Genomic DNA, 20371 nt, shown 5'->3' on the forward strand with positions numbered 1-20371 from the left:
ATATGGATCTCAGCATCATGCAATCGACAACTCTCATAAGCAACTGCATGACCCTCTTGATTTACGACAACTCCTATACAATTCTCACATGCATCACATTCCACTGTGAATGGTTTTTGCAAGTCGGGAACAATCAAAACGGGCCCACAAATGATAGCATTTTTGAGTTGCAAGAAGGCATCTTGCTCATTTGAAGTCCATTGGAAGGTGGCTTTCTTCTTTGTACGATCATGCAATGGCGAGGTAATCTTAGCGAAATGCCTTACGAATTGCCTATAGTATGAACATAACCCAAGAAAGCTATGCACTTGATGTACATTTTGCAACTTTGGCCAATTCCGAATGGTTTCAATCTTAGCAGGATCCATTCTTACACCCTCTTTGGATATGATATGCCCCAAATTGGAGAGGAAGAACTCACTTTTCTTAGCATTTATGAAGAGTTTATGCTTTTAATGGGATTTTTCAGCATTTAATGCTGAATTTCCAGTCGTGGGACAATTCTGGGTTGGCCGACTGCCTTTATGCTGGTCGACTGCTCCTGATGGGGTAGTATAAATAGAAGTGCCCATAATCCCATTCAATCATCTCATTTTTCACCAAGTGCTCAAGCAAACCAAGGGGCCAAGACAGCCAAGGGCTTGCTAACACAAAGGGGTGAAGCATTCAGGTCAAGGGCAGGGTATTCCCAGCCAAGAAAAGGTCCAAGATTGCTGTATTTTCTTTCAGATTTTCTCATCATTCTAATAAAGCAAATACACCATCCGTGGTGGGGGCCCTACAGAGGGTAATTGGGACCCAATACTGTGCCCTCTCCATCTCTCTCTCTCTCTCTCTCTTTTCTGCACTTCTCCTTTCAAGTGTTGTGCGTTAATTTCTGTCGCAAAAAGAGTGCTGAATTCTGAGTTTTGAAGTTACCGATCTTTCTCCAAAGCTTCCGCATATTACATATGATGCCAAGGCTTGCCAAGCAATACATCACATCCATTGAGAGGGGCAATCAAGAAATGCTCATGATCCAAATAACCTTGTATATGTATGCGCAACTTGCTGATAAGAGGAGTGACCTGCACCTCTTTGCCAACAAAAGCAGCCTCTGTCTCAATCTGGGGTCCCATGTCCCTAATCTCTATGCCCAAGGCGGTTGCCATCTGTGTAGAGATGAAGTTATCTGTTGCACAATCATCAAACGTGAATAAGGCAGGTTGATCCTTGATTTGTTTCCAAGCTTTGCATACCACTCTCTCTTTGCCATCATGCTCAGTGTTACCCTGCACATCGGGAATGGCATGCACATTTGCCTTGGGTGGCTTGTCCTCTTGTTGTTGCTTGCGGGCAGGGCATTGCCTAAACATGTGCTCTTTACTGCCACAAGAAAAGCATTTCCCCTCTTTTGCATATTGCTCCCTTTGCTCGGGGGTCAAGCCAAACTTATTCTTCTTTGGTGCAATGTCCTTGGATGGGGTACTTTCAGCTTTACCTCCTTTTTGGGCTTCCCGAAAGCTCTTTTTAGGTGGCTCTCCACCTTTTTGCAGGTTTGGGACAGCCCTCTCTTTGCCCTTAGAACCTCCTTGATCCTGCTTAATTTTAAGCACCAATTGCTCCGTAGCAAGAGCAGATGCCATGAGCTGTTGAAGGGTGTGTTTCGGGTGCAATTCGATGCCCGAACGGTAAGCTGGTTGCAATCCGGAGCGAAACTTCCTTTTCCTTTCATCTTCAGAGAGTTGCATAAAGGGAGTTACCTCAAGCAAGACTTTCCTTTCATCTTCAGAGAGTTGCATAAAGGGAGTTACCTCAAGCAAGACTTTCCAAAATTTGTTGACATTGCTGCACACTCTCATTGTCTTTTTGCTCAAGTCTATCCCACTTTTGTGTGAGAGTGTGCTCTACATTTGGAGGCAAAAATTGGACATAAAATCTGTCCTAGGAACTCTTTCCAAGTGCAAATGGGATCTTTGGTGGTCTTTGCAGTGATCCACCAATCGGCAGGTGTCCCCTTCAAAAACATGCTTGCATGACGAATTTTAGACTTCTCAGTGAAGTCCTCATCACTAAAAGCAATGTCAAACTGTGCCATGAAAGCAAGCACCTTGGAGGCATCATACTCTCCATGAAAGGCATCAAACTTAACGGACTTGTCCCCTGCCTTGAACTCCTTGAGCTTTTTGGGATGTGATTCATGTTCTTGTCTCTTTCTCTTCCCCTTATCCAACGGGGCAGCCCTCTTTGCATGGGCTTCATGGGCAACCAAAGATGTTTCATGAGGCACGGTGGCATGTGCATTATGAATATGTGGCCCAGATGCATGTGACCTCCCCAAATGATGCAATGTCTCACCAACCATAGCATCAGCTTTCCTTGCTTCAATGACACTTTGTACATGGGATCTTCATGCAAAAATTTCAGCTCTTGCTCCTTTGCTTGCAAAAGCTTCTTTATGTGCTCCAATTCAGCTCTCAATGCATTGGGCTTATCCTCATGCACAGGCTCTTTTCCATTGGATGGTTGTCCCATGAATGCACTGTCATAAACTCTCTTAAGAGGCTTGTGCCTTCCATGCAATACATCGGAATCACGAGAAGTACTAGATTGGCCTCTTGAATTTGGCACTTCCAAAGGGTTGCCTTGGTTGTCCATTGAGTCAAGTGTCTGTGTTTGCTTCCGATCTCAAAACACCATGTCTTCTCTTGAGAAAGAGAGACCACCGGGCTCTGATACCAATGTAACTGCTCCCTACAGGAGGCCTACAAATCGGAAGGTAAAATATACATATTTTAGATCACTTAACTAATTCAAACAATGGACAATACTTGCAACATTAAAACTGAGAATAACAAAGAACACATGACACCATCACTGGGGCCGGAAAGACTCCCCCGCATCCCCTCCCCCTCCCTCCCTCAATACAGTTGTATTTCTTGGAGTATTTATATGTACGAGTGTTCACGGGCCCTAGGCTAGATTTCTCCATAACAAGGAGTGAGTACAACTGGTAAACAAAAAGATTTTGTCGATGAAGAATCAGTTGTTGGAGTAGACCAAGTCACAGGTAATCTCCCACCTTCATTGGGTGAACACCTGCCCTCATTGGTCTTCCGGGACCGTGCACCAACAGGCACGCCCGTACTAACGCGTTGCAAGGTGAAACACCGCGGAGGGAGTAATACCTGGTGCTCCTGAGTCAGCTTTGCTTCGAGTTGTCCTCATACCCATATGACCTTCACTGGCTCCTCAAAATGTGAGGACGCGATCAAGGTAATCATGGGAAAAGTCACCATCCCGATGGCCTTACTAGATGAAGGCAACGGGATGTGATAGTTTTGCCTGACAGACTTGTGTAAGCAACATTTAATTTTAATAATAATTGAATATGAAAATACAGAAATAAATACGTGACAAGGATTCAAATTCAATCCTTAGTAGAGTAGCTTTTCCCCTTTCTAATGCACTCCAAAATTGTAGGCAGGTACAAGGGTTGCAGGTATAGTTGGGTACAGGGCAGCAACTAGTATAACACTGTAGGCGTGTACTGGGGCAATATCAAGTGCTAGACAGCAGGTGGTACAATTGCAGGTACAATCGAGTACACCAGCAGCAGCAGGTGGGTACAATTGCAGGTACAGTCGGGTACTGGAACAGAAGGTACATTCGGGTACATGACAAAAGGTACAGTCAGGTACATGCAGAAGATATAGTCGGGTACAAGCAATTCAGGCTGGTACAATAGCAACAGATATAGTCGGGTACCAGGTAGCAAAAATAGAGGCGGGTACAATTGCAGGCGGGTACTTTCCATCAACCACCCTCCCACCAACCATCCACATGTGGGGAAGAAGTATTTCTTCATGCAATACTTGTTATATTATTATTATTAAACTTTAATAATGTTGGGCACCCACATTAAAGCAAATGTCCAGCCAATGTTTTAAATGTGTGCGAACACCCAACCTTATAAACATTAAGGTTGACATTGGATTTTACATTTGAAAAGGCTAAAAAGGGTAATACTTACCACTTGTTCACACGCCACACCAACTCATCAGCAGACAGCACACCCATGGTACACTGGGGGTGTCCCCGTCCAGTGTACTGTATGACATAGCAGGCAAACACACGAAAGCAAGTCATGCGAAAACAAGTTTATGCATGCAAACGTAAATGCATGTGCACATGTAATGGACGAAATCTCCCTTTCATGAAACTTGTACAAGGATTTATTGTCGGGCACAAAACTGGCGCGATAGAAATGTGTGGTCTTGGTTTTCCTATGGAGTGACAGTCCCATAGGCAAAACACAAATCTTGGCATGGGCCTTCCTATGGAGTGACAATCCCATAGACAAGGTCGGCACAAATATCAGTCCTACCATGGAGTGACAGTCCCATGGATAAGACGCAATCCTGGTCATACACGGGTGGCAGCAAACAGGCTGGTGCAATATTGGTCACACACGAGTGGCATAAAACTGTTCCTGTCCATGTGACACCAAATGACTAACAGTTTCACATGGGGTACTGGCTTGGCCACATGTGAACATGGTACAAATCTGGCCGCTCTATGCAATGTCAATCCCATAGAAGTGGCTCCAGAAATGGAGATGGACCAAATGGTGACAAGATCAGCTCCCCCTCTCACCACCATCACATCCACGTCCCAGCACATCCACCTTCTTCACAATTGACATGGTAGCCCGAGCCTTCCAAAGACAAAAACGGTAGATCATAGGACCACGAGGGCCCTTGGCAGAGCACCTCTCCCATGTGGGGGAGACTCTGGCACCCCTCTTGGCCCACATGTTCAACCGGGCTCTTTCGGAAGGCTTCCCACCCACCTGGACAGCTCATATCATCACACCCATCCATAAAGCCAGAGATCCCATGGACCCCAACAATTATAGGACTATTATGATTGGCCACACACTGGCCAAACTTTATGGGTCAGTACTTGAGTTTCAGCTCAACACACTAGCAGAGAGACATGGGCACAGAGCATTAGGGTAGGTAGGCTTTCCGTAGGTCATTCTCTACTTTGGATCACATCTTCATTCTCCGAGCCATCATAGAAGAGGCCAAGGCACGACACCAACGGGTTTATTGTTGCTTTGTGGATTTCTGCAAAGTATTTGATACAGTGCCTCGAGCTAGATTACTGCACAGACTCCAGGATTTGGGGTACCATCAGACATGATTTGGGGGATCATGGCATTATATGAGTCGGTCGTAGGACGGGTGAGATGCCAAGGAGGATTATCAGAGGAGATCTCCAGTACCATTGGAGTGAAGCAAGGATGCCCACTATCTCCCACTCTCTTTGGCCTCTACATCGACGAGATTTCGGCCTTCATTGATAGAGGAGGAGGACGCGTATCACTAGCAGGCATCCTTGTTTCTATACTACTTTATGCTGATGACATTGTGCGTATTGCAAATTCTCCAGAGGCTCTTCAGAGGCATCTTGACACATTACAGGAATTTTGTGTACAGTGGGATCTCACAGTAAACCTTGGGAAAACCAAGGCTGTCATATTCAACACATTCCCTCTTTTCACATCTTGATTGAGTTTCACCTACATGGGCAGCCCGGTGGAGATTGCATACTCATATATGTACTTGGGAGTCACTTTTATAGGACCGGTCTCCTTGATGAGCAATGCTATAGAGGCTAGGCTGATGTGAGGGTATGCTTCTCTTGCTCTCATGGAGAGAGAGTGCTTCCAGGCCTACTTCCACCTACTTCCAGGAGCCGACGACCAAGACGTGGCTATTTGATACCTCGGTCACTTCGGCATTGATCTTACAGAGGCCAAATGGCCAAGGATTTTGAGACCTCAGGTCATGATGCTCTCCCGTATGATACGCGGAACGCAGCAAACCATCATTCCCACATGATATTATCCTGGCTGAGTTTGCTGCAGCACCCATGGTCGCAGAGGCATTCTTCCAGATAGTCACATACATTCACAGGCTCAATGCCATGGCCCCTTGGAGACTCTCGAGGCTCGCCCTACAGTCCTCCAGCAACTAGCAGCAGATGGGCACGAGTCATGGTATAGCCGAGTATGCACCTGGTTCACGAGGCAGGGACTCAGGATGGATCGCCTCCCCCCACTCTAGTATGACCTGAACTCCCCATTCATCATGCTCTCTCAGGATGACAGGAATTGGGTGATCATATATGATATATTGGGACTATGCATACAGGATACCTGGATCACAACACATGAGCCTCTCTCACACAAATGATAGTACTACATGGATACTTTCATGAGACTTACAGAGGATGGTTTCATACTGAGGGCTAGATACCTTGACATATACATGTCACATGCCATGCAGGATTGTAGTGGGCCAGTTGCGGGTGTCATCGCACTGCTTGAGGATAGAGACAAGGAGAGCCATGGAGATACCTTGTGAGGAGAGGATATGCACTATGTGCTACTAGGAGGTTGAGTCAGAGGAGCACTTCATATGCATGTGCACCGTATATTATGAATTCGAGGGAGGTTCCTCTCTCTCTTCAGAGAGGGGCTTGGACCCTTATCCAAGATCATGGATTTGTTAGAATACGCAGCGGAGATGATGACTAGATCTGGGAACACACGAGAAAAAAAACGCAGGCAGAAAAACAGCACAAGAGAGAGAGAGATGTAGGCGTGTAACTCTGCTTTGATATACACAAGAAGATCCCGGAATGATACAAGTGTGGTATGGGGGTTGGGGGCCTATTTATATGCCCCCAGATAGGCAGTCGGCCTGCTGAAAAGACCTCCACGAGTGTAGCATCAGTCGGCCAGCACTGGATGAAGCCCACGACTGTATATGCCCAGTCGGCCAGCAGCACAGGGGTCCTCGACTGCTGTTGGGTCAGTTGGCCAGCTACTCAGTGCTCCTGCCAACTCAGAACTGCCTCCCAAGCCACATAAAAAATAGGAAAAATAGGGAAAAAATGCGGGGAGTGAGGAAAAATGATAAAACACCTCATATGGGCGGGCACACCCACAACAAAGGCCCTGGTGTATAAATCTAGACAGGAGATGACTTCTAACACCCCCTCTTAGCTCCTGGCTGTGAAACCAACCACTGGGAGCTGGGGGGCCGCCTGAGCAAATCCTGAGATAGCGACTTCGTGAAGAGGTCCACCGTACTGTCCTCCATCGAACAGAACTCCAGCAAGATCGTACTGTCATCAGCAACGATCTGTTCACGAACAAAGTGCCTCTGGATGACCATGGGTTCCTCCAGTGGAAGCCCAAACCTGCAATGTAACCTCCTGCTGCTCCGTAAAACTGCTCCTGGGCCATAAGTAGATCTCCTCGTGTCCGGATCTCCTCCCCAAACTGAGTCACTCCATCCGTGGAGTCGGACTCCATCCAACAATCCCCCTCTTGTGTACAAGAGTCCATGATCCTTCGCATGCCGCAGAAACCACAGGAAACGCAATCGTGCCTCCCAAAGAGTCATCTGCAACCATGAGCTCAACTGCCTCATCAGGAAGCTCCCGTCTAATCTGGTGTCCATCAACCAGATCCATGAACCATACAGCTTCTGAGTCATAGAGACATCACACTGCTCACAAGGATCAACACCTGTTACGGTGCACAAACAAGTCCTGGAAACCTGATGAAAGCTGTCAACCACCCCCTCTGAATCCGGAACCACAAAGCCTGGAGAAACCACCTCCTTCTGCAAGTAAGCACCTGCCACCTGCCTGGCTTTCCGAAAGGTCCCCGTGGAAAGAACATCCTCAACAACTGGAAGTTCTATGTCCCGAACACTACGAGACATCAGAGCATAAGTGACCTGTTCAGCTTCCTCTTACTGACGAACACAAGAACTACCAACATCAGTACTGGAAAGTTCCTGCCAACTGCTGCCATCTACTGGCAAGCTATCCACCATCTGGTCCCGGAAAGCCCGCACCTGCAGCGTATCCACACTTAAGTGGCCATTACCAGACTGCCACTCATCACAAACCTGAGGACCTGGGAGAGAGAGTGCTGAAAGCCTGTAAACCCCATTCTCCACTCCGCCTTCCCAAACCACTTGGCCTGTTGCTTTGTCCCGGAGAGCAACAAAATGCTCATCAAACTCCACCCGTACGCCAGTCTTGCAAACCTGATGCACTGACAACAGATGAAAACCAAGTGCCGGAACATACAACACCTGGGAGGAATGCTTCCCCCCTCTGCCATCGGGAACTATCTCCATCCTGCCCTCACTGTGAACTGGGATAGTGGATGTATCACCAGTAAGAATATGACCAGAAAGCCTGCAGAGATCCTGTAAACCGGAACGGGAAGGAGTCATGTGCCTGGAAGCACCACTATCGAGAATCCACTCCCGAGTATCCGTTGCGGAGAGTCCTCCAATCTCCTCCCTGCCTGAAGAAAATGAAACATCGGTGTCCATCACCTCCAGGTGCACAAAAGCCGGAGTCTTCATGATTGCTACTGAGGAATCTTCACCCTTCTCGGTCTCCGATGAAGCCTTCCCTTTGCCCGAGTTACGGCCTTTCGACCGTTGGCTAGTAAAGGCCTCCGAACCTCCACCCTGAGGAGGGTTCGTGAATCGTTCCTCCTGGTCCAGGACCATGGGCACAAGCTCCTCCCACGTGATGGTGCTGAGCCTGCCACTGGTAATCAAAGAGGAGTAAAATGCTGAGTACGAAGAGGGCAAGTGTGACAGCAACGTTATGGCCATGTCCTCTGACGATATCTCCTTCCCAGCCTGAAGAACTTCCTGCTGAAGAGCCTGCAGCTTGTTAATATGCTCCCGCATCGTCGACGACTTTGCAGGGCTCATAACCCGCATCTGTACTTCCAAGGAAATCCTCTTCATGGGCGATACCCTGTTGTAAAGAGAAGCCAAATGCTGCCATGTACCTCTGGCCAGCGTCATATGCTTTATATGATTGATTACCTGTGGTGTGCAGTTGAGGAAAATAAACGAACGGACCCTGGCGTTGACACGATCTCACATCTGTGTCTGGGCCTCCCGGTCCTTTCGGATCGACGGTAACTCCCCTTCCTCTACTTCCGGCCGTGGAACACCAACAACGACGAAATCAGTGAGGTCGTAAGACTCCAGAACAGATTCCATCATAACCTTCCATATGCCGTAGTTGCTCCCGTCCAATTGACGGTCCACCGGGAACGTGGGGAGTGTCGGGATCTTCACATGTCTCTCGGCCATCTCAAACAGATCTGCCATTGCGGGGATGTCCTCTGAAAAGGGTGGGTGGGTGGGAACAAAGAAGAACTAAAACCTGCAAGTGGCTGTCCAGCAAATCAGCCCGCCTTCCTCTTGCTTCTCCTCTTCCCGATCAGCCCAAAACAGTCCACCAATCAGCCACAAAACAGTCCCCCTCTTGCTCACACAAATCCCAAGAACTATCTAGAGCCTAGGCTCTGATACCATGTCAGAATACGCAGCGGAGATGATGACTAGATCTGGGAACACAAGAGAAAAAAAACGCAGGCAGAAAAACAGCACAAGAGAGAGATAGACGTAGGCGTGTAACTCTGCTTTGATATACACAAGAAGATCCCGGAATGATACAAGTGTGGTATGGGGGCTGGGGGCCTATTTATATGCCCCGAGATAGGCAGTCGGCCTGCTGAAAAGACCTCCACGTCTGTAGCATCAGTCGGCCAGCACTGGATGAAGCCCACGACTGTATATGCCTAGTTGGCCAGCAGCACAGGGGTCCACGACTGCTGTTGGGTCAGTCGGCCAGCTACTCAGTGCTCCTGCCAACTCAGAACTGCCTCCCAAGCCACAGAAAAAATAGGAAAAATAGGGGAAAAATGCGGGGAGTGAGGAAAAATGATAAAACACCTCATACGGGCGAGCACACCCACAACAAAGGCCTTGGTGTATAAATCTAGACAGGAGATGACTTCTAATAGGATTACCCATATCAGTGGTGCTTGGGACTCTTCCAAGTAGAGCTTCATCGCCACAAAGACTCACTGATTAGGAAGCCGGATCATCAGTATCACTAGCCCCCCACATACCGACGCCACACACTACCATCTACTTCACACATGACATGGCAGACATATACACTGGCAGAGTAGAGGATGGGCTCCTACTCATGGATCCCCTGGCACCTATGGATACCATTACAGCCCAGCCGGCATCACTCCTACACGGCGGCATTACAGAGCTTCCCACATCGTGTCCACTCAGGAGAGCTTGTGAGATCTGGGACTATGTCCCAGAACAGATGGTATGATGACGAGTGGAGAGCCCTATACTCACGGCTCCGCATACAGAGAGCCTTGGGAACCATCATAGAGTAGGAGTCGAGGAGAGAAATGAGGAGACTTACTCGCCGCAAAAGGCGGGCCTTCGCAGAGATACAGGAGCTAGAGATCTTTGATTTCTTCATGGGTAGAGATAGCCCTGTCTCATGGCGGCACTTCAGAGAGCCCCGGACACCGACACCTATTGCAGACCCACAGACATGGCACACATATGCAGAGGGCCTATACCACGCCCCACAGCAGCCACCTATACCTCAGCCACAGGAGCCTCGACCTACCACAACTAGCTTCTTTACCCACTTGATGGTACAGGAAGCTATCCGCGGCCTACAGCATGGACGGGCCGCCGACCATATGGGCCTGCAGGGTGAGCATCTCATATATGCAGTAGATTCTTTGGCTCCTTTTCTTGCACACCTGTTTAACAGGGCACTAGCAGAGGGTTTGCCTGCGGAGTGGACGATGCACACCATTGTGCCGATTCACAAAACAGGGGATATGCTCGATCCGAGCAACTACAGGACGGTTATGGTTGGCCATGTGCTGGCCAAACTCTATGGTGCAGTGTTGGAGCAAGAGCTTAGCTTATTTGCTGAGCGAGCAGGTTTACGCTCATCAGGGCAGGCAGGCTTCAGGAGAGCTTTCTCTACCACTGACCATGTATTCACTTTGAGATGTATGATTGATCAGGCCAGAGTGAGGAAGAGAAAGCTCTATTGCTGCTTTGTGGATTTCCGCAAGGCATTTGACACAGTACCACGAGAGAGGCTCTTTCAGCACCTGCAGTCTCTTGGCATACCAGCAGAGATGACATGGGGCATCTATGCATTATATGAGCAGGTTTTTGGGCGAGTTAGATGTCCAGGAGGTATGTCCGAGACTATTGCTAGCACCATTGGTGTGAAGCAAGGATGCCCACTTTCCCCCACGCTATTTGGGTTATACATTGATGAGGTGGCTGACTTCATTACACGGGGAGGCGGAGATGGAGTTGATTTAGCAGGTACCTCAGTACATATTATGCTTTATGCTGATGATATTGTATTAGTGTCTGAGTCTCCAGGTGGTCTACAGCAGCATCTACATGCACTCGATGATTTCTGCACATAGAGGGGTCTTACTGTGAACCTTGGGAAAACCAAGGTTATGGTCTTTCATACATCGAGACAGGGCAAGAGTCAGTTGGCAGTCACTCTCGCAGGACGCCAGGTGGAGGTGGTGACATCATACGTGTACCTAGGGGTTACCTTCTTTGCAGCAGCCACCCGCTTCACCATGGGTTCAGCAGCTAGAGCTAGATTGACACGGGGATATGCAGCATTGGCTATGTTAGAGAGACAGTGCCACCAGGCGCATTTTCAGGAGCCCCGGACGAAGGGGTGGCTATTTGACACATTAGTCACACCGGCATTGATGTATGGAGTAGCGGTATGGGCGCCAGGCCTTGCTACCCATTGGTGGACACAGATAGAGAGACCACAGGTCCTCATGATGGCACGCATGATACGCAGCAAACCGTCAGTAGCTCATGACATTATCCGAGCAGAGTTTGCTGCGCCTCCTATGATGGTAGAGGCCATATTTCAGACTATATGCTTGCTAGACAGATTCAGAGAGATGCCACAGGACAGATTGTCATACAGAGCTTTTGAGGCATCGAGACAGCTGGCTGAGGCAGGAGACAGAGGATCATGGTATGCACAGGTCACACATTGGTTCTCACAGCATGGCCTAGACATGGATCATCTACCACCATTCCAGTATGACAGGGATGCACCACATATCCGTCTCTCTCATAGTGAGAGGAACATAGTATTGAGACAGGACCTATGGCAGCTCTATACACGAGAGACATGGATATCGCCTACACAGCCTCTTCCACCGAAGATGCTATACTATAGAGATCACTTCATGAGTATCACCGATGATGGATTTATAGAGAGGCCTAGATACATGGAGGGCTTTTTACCACACGGCTCCCGAGTGGCTATTGGTCAACTTAGAGTTTCATCACACCGATTGGAGATTGAGACTGGCAGAGCAGCACGGGTCCCCCGAGAGGAGAGGGTATGCAGATTGTGCAGAGAGGAGGTGGAGAGTGAGGAGCATTATGTATGCAGATGCAGAGCATATACAACCATCAGAGAGAGATATCCCATTTTATTCAGAGAGCCATATTCCCTATGCTAGATCTTTGAGGCAGCAGACCAGCGCATACTGGGGAGTTTCATTCTAGACATACAGCGCCACAGAGAGACATCATTACAGGCTCAGACAGCTACAGAGGGGGGACGACAGACACAGATTACTACATTTTTTCAGAGATCCATCTCGCTTCCAGTCCCTACACGGCAGGGAATTACTCTCCAGAGAGCAGAGACACTCAGAGCCTGCAGGAGACAGAGGACACCTGGCTTTCCGGACACCACGCCTATACCAGAGAGAGATGACAGAGATCAGAGCTCAGTTTCACAGGGAGGGTGCGGAGCGGCTGGCTCGCTTCAGAGCACACCCAGGCATGTTCTTCAGGGAGCTGTGGACACCCCCTTCATTGATGTATACCATTTTATACCCCCAGTATGGTACAGGATGGAGCTAGCTAGTTTGCATATCATGATTGTATACTCCATGCATATAGCTTGGCATTCTCCTAGTAGTAGAGCTCCATCCCCTCCCCCACTCATTGTACTTATTGCACACCCAGATTCAGCTTTTTAGTTCAGTACTTTTTCATTTTGTTGGGATGACAGAGGATACCCCATACAGGTACACCGATTTGTCTCATAGGCCGAGTTCGGTCTTTTGGAAGACGTTAATAAAATCTTTCTTTCTTTCTTTCTTTCTTTCTTTCTTCCTCTCTCTCAGCTGAGGATATCCCACATGAGGAGAGGACATGCACAATATGCACCATGGGAGCAGTAGAGGATGAGGCCCATGATATGTTCAGTTGCCCGACTTACTACAAGATACGGGGAGATTCCACTGCCTCTTCCGAGAGGGATTCGGACCACTGATACAGTTTGAGGATCTGATGTGCTTGGGCATGTACTTGATGGAGCTTAGACGACATAGGGATGTAGTGTTGAGGCAACATGCCGAGAGAGCCTCGGCTCCGACAGGACACCTCATAGAGAGCCATCACAAATTTCTTTGTGGTACGCACATCCACATCGGAATCCACTGCCCACAACAATTCCTCTACTATGACATTAGAGCCCACCACCCGTACCCACACTCCAGCTCTACGCCCTAGAGTTCTTAGCGAGAGAGCTCGATCCATTCTGCGAGCTAGAAGTTCCTGACCCAGAGCATCAGGTCCCTCCACCACACAGAGACAGATTCGTGAAGTTCTTCACCGACATGACACACGCCCATAGAAGTGTGACATTCACACCACCATCAGATTGGTTCTGGCCGAGGCGGGTATCGTCATTAGCTGATCACAACATATCTCACTCTACATAGGATCATCTGTTGATCGCATGTACTATCAGATGTTTTCATTTTACTTTTTCTTTCAGTTTTCCATGGCTCAGTATATCTATGGTACCATTGTATTACTTTTGGTCTCATAGGCCCTTGGGGTCTTCTGTAGACGTTAATATAACTTTCTTTCTTTTTTTCTCTCTTGCACTCTGAGTTCAGCACATTCTAGTGCTCCCTTTGCTTCCGCTCTGTGCATAGTCTATCATGTTCTAGTGGTATGGGACACACTAAGATGCATCACATGTGCGGGTTTACTGTCATGTGCATGCACATGGACATGCTTTATCCTAAGCTAATCCTTGATTTGCAGCAGATAAAACATCAAACTTTGGAGCAGCAGCAGTTGTCGCAGGCTTGAGGAGGGCTAGGTGTGGACCGACACCCTCTTGGCGAGGTTTAGGAGGTCGGGTACCTCTAGTCGGCAGCATCAATATTTATTGTGTCCATGGAACTAGCCGACAGCAGGTCGGCCAGTTGATTCATTCCCCCAAGAGCCTATAAGAGGGATCTCATTACTTTGTGTAGATCATCTCACTCCCCTATGGAGTAGGGTGATAGATTAGGCTTTTTGTTATCCTTTTTGGGAAGGCCAAAGGCCATAGATGATGTACCTTTTGTACTATATAAATATACTGAATATACAGTCATCTCTCTCTCTATTCTCTGTCTATGCTGACTGTTCTTGCATCAAGTGTTCCTATGCATTGCTTAGGGCTGAAAGAAGACTATTAGAGCTTCCGCATGCCACAGTGGTATCAGAGCATCAAGCTCAGCTATCCTAAGTGCTGTTGGTATCCAGAAGAAGTGCACAGGTCCAAGGAGAGAAATGTAGCATATGTCAGACCCCTAGAAGCTGGTTGGTGTCAAGCAAACCCAAGGGGAGGGTTTCATGAGAGCTGGTAGCCAGTTGGGGCTGCCCCAGAAGCTTTTATGGAGCACTCTAGGGGATGAAGTTCATCGAAGGAGTGGAGCCAAGGGTGCCAAGATCAGTTTCAAGAAGAAGGTTTCATGTTTGCATTTAGGGACATGTTTGCATTTAGGGATAGGGCAAGGGGACAAAGTGGAATAGGTGCAGAGATCTCTACATTAGATTTGGACTGGATTCAGAGACCTAAGGCAAGGTTTTTAGTGAAAAGATTGCGAGGAAGGGAAGGATGACAAGTATGGGAGACCATATGTGGAGACAGGGAATGATGACAGTCATCCAGGATCAAAGGTTGGAATCCCGTCATCAAGTTTAGCAAAAGGGGATGTTATGTGCATGTGAAAACACATCAGTGATTCAACTACTCTCATTCCCTATGACGCATGAATATACATGTGTAATATGCAGCGGAAGTCTTTGTATTGGAAGGATCTTGTCACACAAATGCTCACACTGTCTTCTGTATCGTGAGTTTCGTGAATTTAGCAATCCACTTTAATACTTCAAACTTTAAAGAGATATGAGAACTGTACACTAGATTGGGTCCCAAATTACCCACTGAAGGCCCCCCTATCCTCTTATCGAGATAGTATTTGCTTTATTACTTTAGAGAGAATGACTGTGGACTACTGTAGATAAGCCAAACGCAAGATCTCGGAGGATCAGAAGCCTGGCTGAACTGTACACGGCTGTAGAAACACCTCAATGAATTGATCTCGAGCCTATGCACTCTTCCCAAGGGCATGAGGAAGGGCTGCACACTTGAGGCTGAGAAAGGACTGCAGTGGACTGTTCTAAGCTATGTAAATATGCTGAAAATGCTTATGAATGATATGTTACCTTCACCAGATGATTGTAGCATGTATGGATGATGCATAGAGGGCGGAGGCACTGCTGTAGGGCAGAATACGCAAGGTAAACTGCTGTAGAACTGCAAACGCAGGATTGAACTGACCTGAATACTTGTTGGTGGTGATTTATGCTCAAACGCAGAGGGTACCTACTGAACTCGGGCCTGAAAGAGTGCTGTATGCAGGTGCCTGTAGGTTGAAAGGACATAACTGTTGCGTTAGGGTATAGATGGCTGCGCCTGAGGGTTGTAAGGACTGTGGTGCTGCGTTAAACTGCTGGGACTGTTGATGTATTGTGTTAAACTGCAAGGACTGCTGAGAGCAAAAACGCAAGCTTCAGGGGTGTTGAGAGGCTAATGCAGAAGCTCCAGAAGGGCTGGATTAGTCTAGGTTGAAGGCGGGGAATGCTCCTAGTGCTGAGGATGAAGGCGCCTAGCTTTCTGTAGGTATGTCACCATGCACTGAGTGCAGAGTGCATGTGACATTCCCTCCTGCTTAGCTTGGCAGCAGGTTCATGGCTTCCAAGTAGTCCGCCAACAACTGGAGGTACTGCTGGAAGAACTCCACGTCAAGCCATACGGCTTCGTGGGTACCTCGATCTCGGAATTTCGTATAGAACTGACGTATCCGTCGTCAATCATGCTTCCATCAATGAAGAAGGATCAGCTCGGGCTCAATAACTTCTGCTTCGTCGACCACGTTTGGTTGCTGTTCATCTGAAACATCAAACACTTCTGGACCAACATATGGTTTTAGCCAATAAACATGGAAAACATCATGCGTTGTCCAACTGGTAGGCAATTTTAACTTCATGGAGACATCACTAAATTTTTTGACTATTGGAAAAGGGCCAAAACTATGGAATGAAAGCTTGGGACAATGTTTGCCCACTTGTTTCAATCTTTGTTTCATGATGCACTGAGAGACTCAATCCCCTTCCTTGAAGTGGATATCTCGTCTAAACTTACATGCCCGTCTGTGAACTGAATAATGGCCAGGCTCAAAGTTGAGGGCCAAACTGGGTTGAGTAACAAACTCTGCGGAATCGACATACTGATCTTCTAAGTCTTTTCCAGAGATGTTGAGAGTGGTAGACTCCTGACTGGTCTGGATGCTGGTCTTTCTACTAAGAACATCTGCTATTGGGTTATGCTGACCGGGATGTATTTAATTATTTCTCCAACCTGTTGGAAGAGCTGACCTTGTCTAGTGTGCTGAGCACTCCACTAGGCACTTGGCATCATCGAGAGCCACTTAAGTGCTTGGTGGTCTGTAGTGACTATGAAAATGTGTCCATAAGAAACATGTTTCAAATGTTTGAGAACTGACTGTGTTAGATATGATAATTCAGCTATGAAGATTGATCAAAACATATTCAAGGTGGATCAAAGCTTGCACAAAACATCATGAATATGAGGGACAAAAACTAGTATATGCAGAAAATTACTTTGAGATTAACACAAGAAGACACTAATTATGATTAGGCATGAACCAAACTTACATAATCACTTGATCACGACTTGTATCTTATTTAGAGACTCCTCTACTCTATTTTTAGTTGCATGAGTTGCATGAACCATATGCACCAACCATTTGTAGGCTTTACACGAACCATTGACCACTAGCCTATCCACCACACATTAAATTGGACTAAGGAGTTGGAATTACATTTATCCAACAATCTCCCCTTAAGACCAACTTCTTACAAGAACATAAACAAGTCTAACATACCTCCTTGACACAATGAGTAAGAGTCTCCCCTTAACAACAACATAGGGTGGTGTACTCTTCTCTACAACTCGTCAAGTTGGAACAACATAAGTCTTGACTCAACCACATACATGACATAATTTAAAAAGCATAATCATCATCTACATCTTTTATACCAAGACTAGAACAAAGATTTGTTTCTTCCTGTTGGTTGACTTCTTCAACCACATGTGCCTTTGCTAGCATTTGATCTTTTTGGTAGCACTTTTTGAGGATGGATGATTCGTCTTTCCACAATACTCACAAGGATGTTTGGAGAAACAATCCTTAGTAAGATGATTTGTACGACCACAAATAGTACACTTCTTCTTTGCCGATCACGAAGTAATAGCATATGCATAAGGATCTATCACATCCTTTGTAATCTTCTTGTCTTCTTCCTGCAAAGAATTTATGATACTTTCCAAGGAAGGGACTGGCCCCTTCTCTTTAAGTACTGTCACAATTTGCCTAAAGCTTGAAGGTAAGCTTTTAAGCAAAATAGCAATAGCATCCTCTTCAGGAACAGGAGACTTAACATAAACCAATTGTGTCATTAAGCTCTTCAACTTGTTAATCACAGCTGTTAAATTTTCAGTACTCTCCATGGTTAAATCAAAGAGTTGCATCTTCAAACTGATCTTGGAATGCTTTGCCTTTGTACCAAAAGTAAGCTCTAATAATTCCCAAGCTTCCATAGCTGACTCAACATTATCAATATAATGAATAAAATCATCTTCTAAAGCAATAATGATAATACCAAGTGCTTGCTCATCTTTTGCTTGAAGTGTAGCCGTTGTAGCTCCTGTAACTGCAGCAGAAATACCTGCTTCATCTTCAGGAAGTGGCTTGACCGTACTCCACATATTTTTCTTCATGAGGTAGCCCTTCACCTTGATTTGCCAGGTATGAAACCTAGTTCTGTTGAATTTGTCGGGGAATTTGGAGTGAAGTGTGGACCTGCAAAACAGAGAAGTGAAGTTTGAACTATAACTCTTAACAAGTATAAACAAAGCATTCCTTTAGTTTATTGATAGAAAAATGTACTTTTCACAAAATAAAGGAAATTTGAATATGGCGTCTTTGCTAGGGTGCCATAGTCAGATTCTAGCTATGTTTGCTGACTTTTTTAACTCTGCTATCTTATCTGCCTTTGTTGAGAAGTGCCTGAAATTCTGCCATCTGAATCGTTATTTTTCTGAGGTGAAGGGGCATACCAATTTCCATGCTGTCCATATATTATTAGGATTGATTTGATGGTGGGTGATTGCTCCTAGTTTTGAAGATGGAACAAATAATGTGAGCAAGAGAATCAGCCTTTTTTCTTTGGTTGCTGAAGTAGCATCTAATCATGCCTAAGTTTGTGTCAGGTGGCAAGGGCAACTGCATTTGCAGCAGGGTTGACGTATGGTACAATAAAGATGGCTTACTTGCGGCGGGTATGCCTTATGGCCCAGTAATTCTGGGCAAGTTTAGCTTGTCAGAGGAGGTTTTTTTAATATGTACTGGGATACGCCCAAGCATTTGGTGCTGGTGGTGTGCTAATGCTATCCTCTTTGATGGTTTCAGGCAGACGCAAAAGCGCAACAAAAGGCTGCAGCCAAGGCACACCATTAGGATTTCTACAGTAGAAATGATGTTTGGCTTCTATTGACTATCAAAGATTCCATCTATAAACTTCAATTTCGAAACAGCTCCATTCAAAGGTTCAAAATAGAGCTGCATCATGGGACATGGATATGGCTCTGCTAGCAGGGGCCGTCTGCCATCATAAAACTTTTGCTTTTGAGAAGACATTTATCATCAGGATCCTCATTGAAACAGTTTTCTCGAGCACTGATTGTCACTAGAATGACCAGTAGGTGGCTCACAATAAGTTGTTCAGTCTTCGCTCTTTTTTGTGAGCGTATGTTGGGGTTTGAAAGAGTCTATGTGAAACTCATCGATTAGAATAGTTAAAGTGAAGGGCATTGTTTTTCCAGGTTTTTGAATTGACAGAGAGAGAGAGAGAGAAGAAGAATAAGATTGTATTATCGTCCACTGGGGGCCAAATACGACCCATGGGACCAACAAACTAGTACAAGATTAAAAAAATAAGTCTCCTTCTGTCACTATGAAGGGTAAAGCTAGCAAGCTAGTGTGTGGCATAATGTGACTCAAGCTCCTCTATGTTTGAAAAGTCAAGTGATGAATGCCCCCAAAACAATGGGTGTGGCTGTAAGCAATACTTGTGGCAGCTGTGTGTGGCCTTCAAGGAGTTTACTGAAACCGCCTCGAATATGTGTATATCGAGGACAAACCATGACCATGATGTCTTCTGTCTCCATGGCCTTCATGTCACAAAATTTGCAGATTCTTTCCTGCCTTGGCACCTTTTGCCATGCTCCTCTTTCAATCTCAAGCTTGTGTGATCTTGTCCAAAGACATGCTATATTCTTGCGTGCATGGGGTGGCATTGGTGTGCTTATGTATGCTTGAGTGTTGTCCTCTCCTTGTGTCTAGAATGACCAAAAATCAGGATTAATGGCATCACAATACTAATCAAATTTAGCCTTTTTCTCAGCTGATTGCCACTTGTTATAGAGTGTCTCTAGTAGGGCGTGATGGAAAACTTCCATATCCATATTTTCATGTGGCAGTTCTAGGTATTTGTCTAGCTTCCATCGTTTGAACCACAACCTTGCAAATCTTGCATCCATCCAGAAGATAGCATCTTACTTTTATGATTCTTTTGTAGCCTCTTGCTTGCCTTCTTTTTAGAGGAGTTCAAATTACTTTTTAGTTGCTCTTACATGGGTGATTGCATGCCAAAGAATGATGCATTAATATTTGACCCCATGCTAAGGGCTTTACTTAAGTGCCAACTTGCCATTTTATGATTGTAACAAACCTAAGTTCTTCTGGTTTGAGGTCCCGTTCAAAAGGATGTCCTCTGAGTCGATTGAGTTGGTGCTGCCTTATTGAACAAGAGAGTTGTCTTGAGGGAATCCCCATTCATGAGGTTGTTGATGGTCGGTGGGAACTGGCCACCCTGTTCCTGCAGGATTCATGGTCGACTTGAAGCGAAACTGTGCCAGCCAGGACATGTTGCCC

At 46.4% G+C, this 20371-nt stretch overlaps 1 long non-coding RNA gene across 1 annotated transcript in view; it reads left to right on the plus strand.

Annotated features, from left to right (window-relative positions):
• The window catches only part of LOC147626086 (uncharacterized), a 38671-nt gene extending 19394 nt beyond the window's left edge, over positions 1-19277 (plus strand). The window contains exons 2-3 of the long non-coding RNA XR_015268772.1: positions 18649-18717; positions 18848-19277. This is a non-coding gene — a long non-coding RNA (uncharacterized LOC147626086). The remainder of the gene's footprint in view (positions 1-18648; positions 18718-18847) is intronic.
• The last annotated feature ends 1094 nt before the right edge of the window (positions 19278-20371 follow it).

The sequence above is a fragment of the Cibotium barometz genome, chromosome 23, assembly GCF_041138505.1.
Source record: "Cibotium barometz isolate CiBa-2024 chromosome 23, ASM4113850v1, whole genome shotgun sequence".
NCBI lineage: Eukaryota > Viridiplantae > Streptophyta > Polypodiopsida > Cyatheales > Cibotiaceae > Cibotium > Cibotium barometz.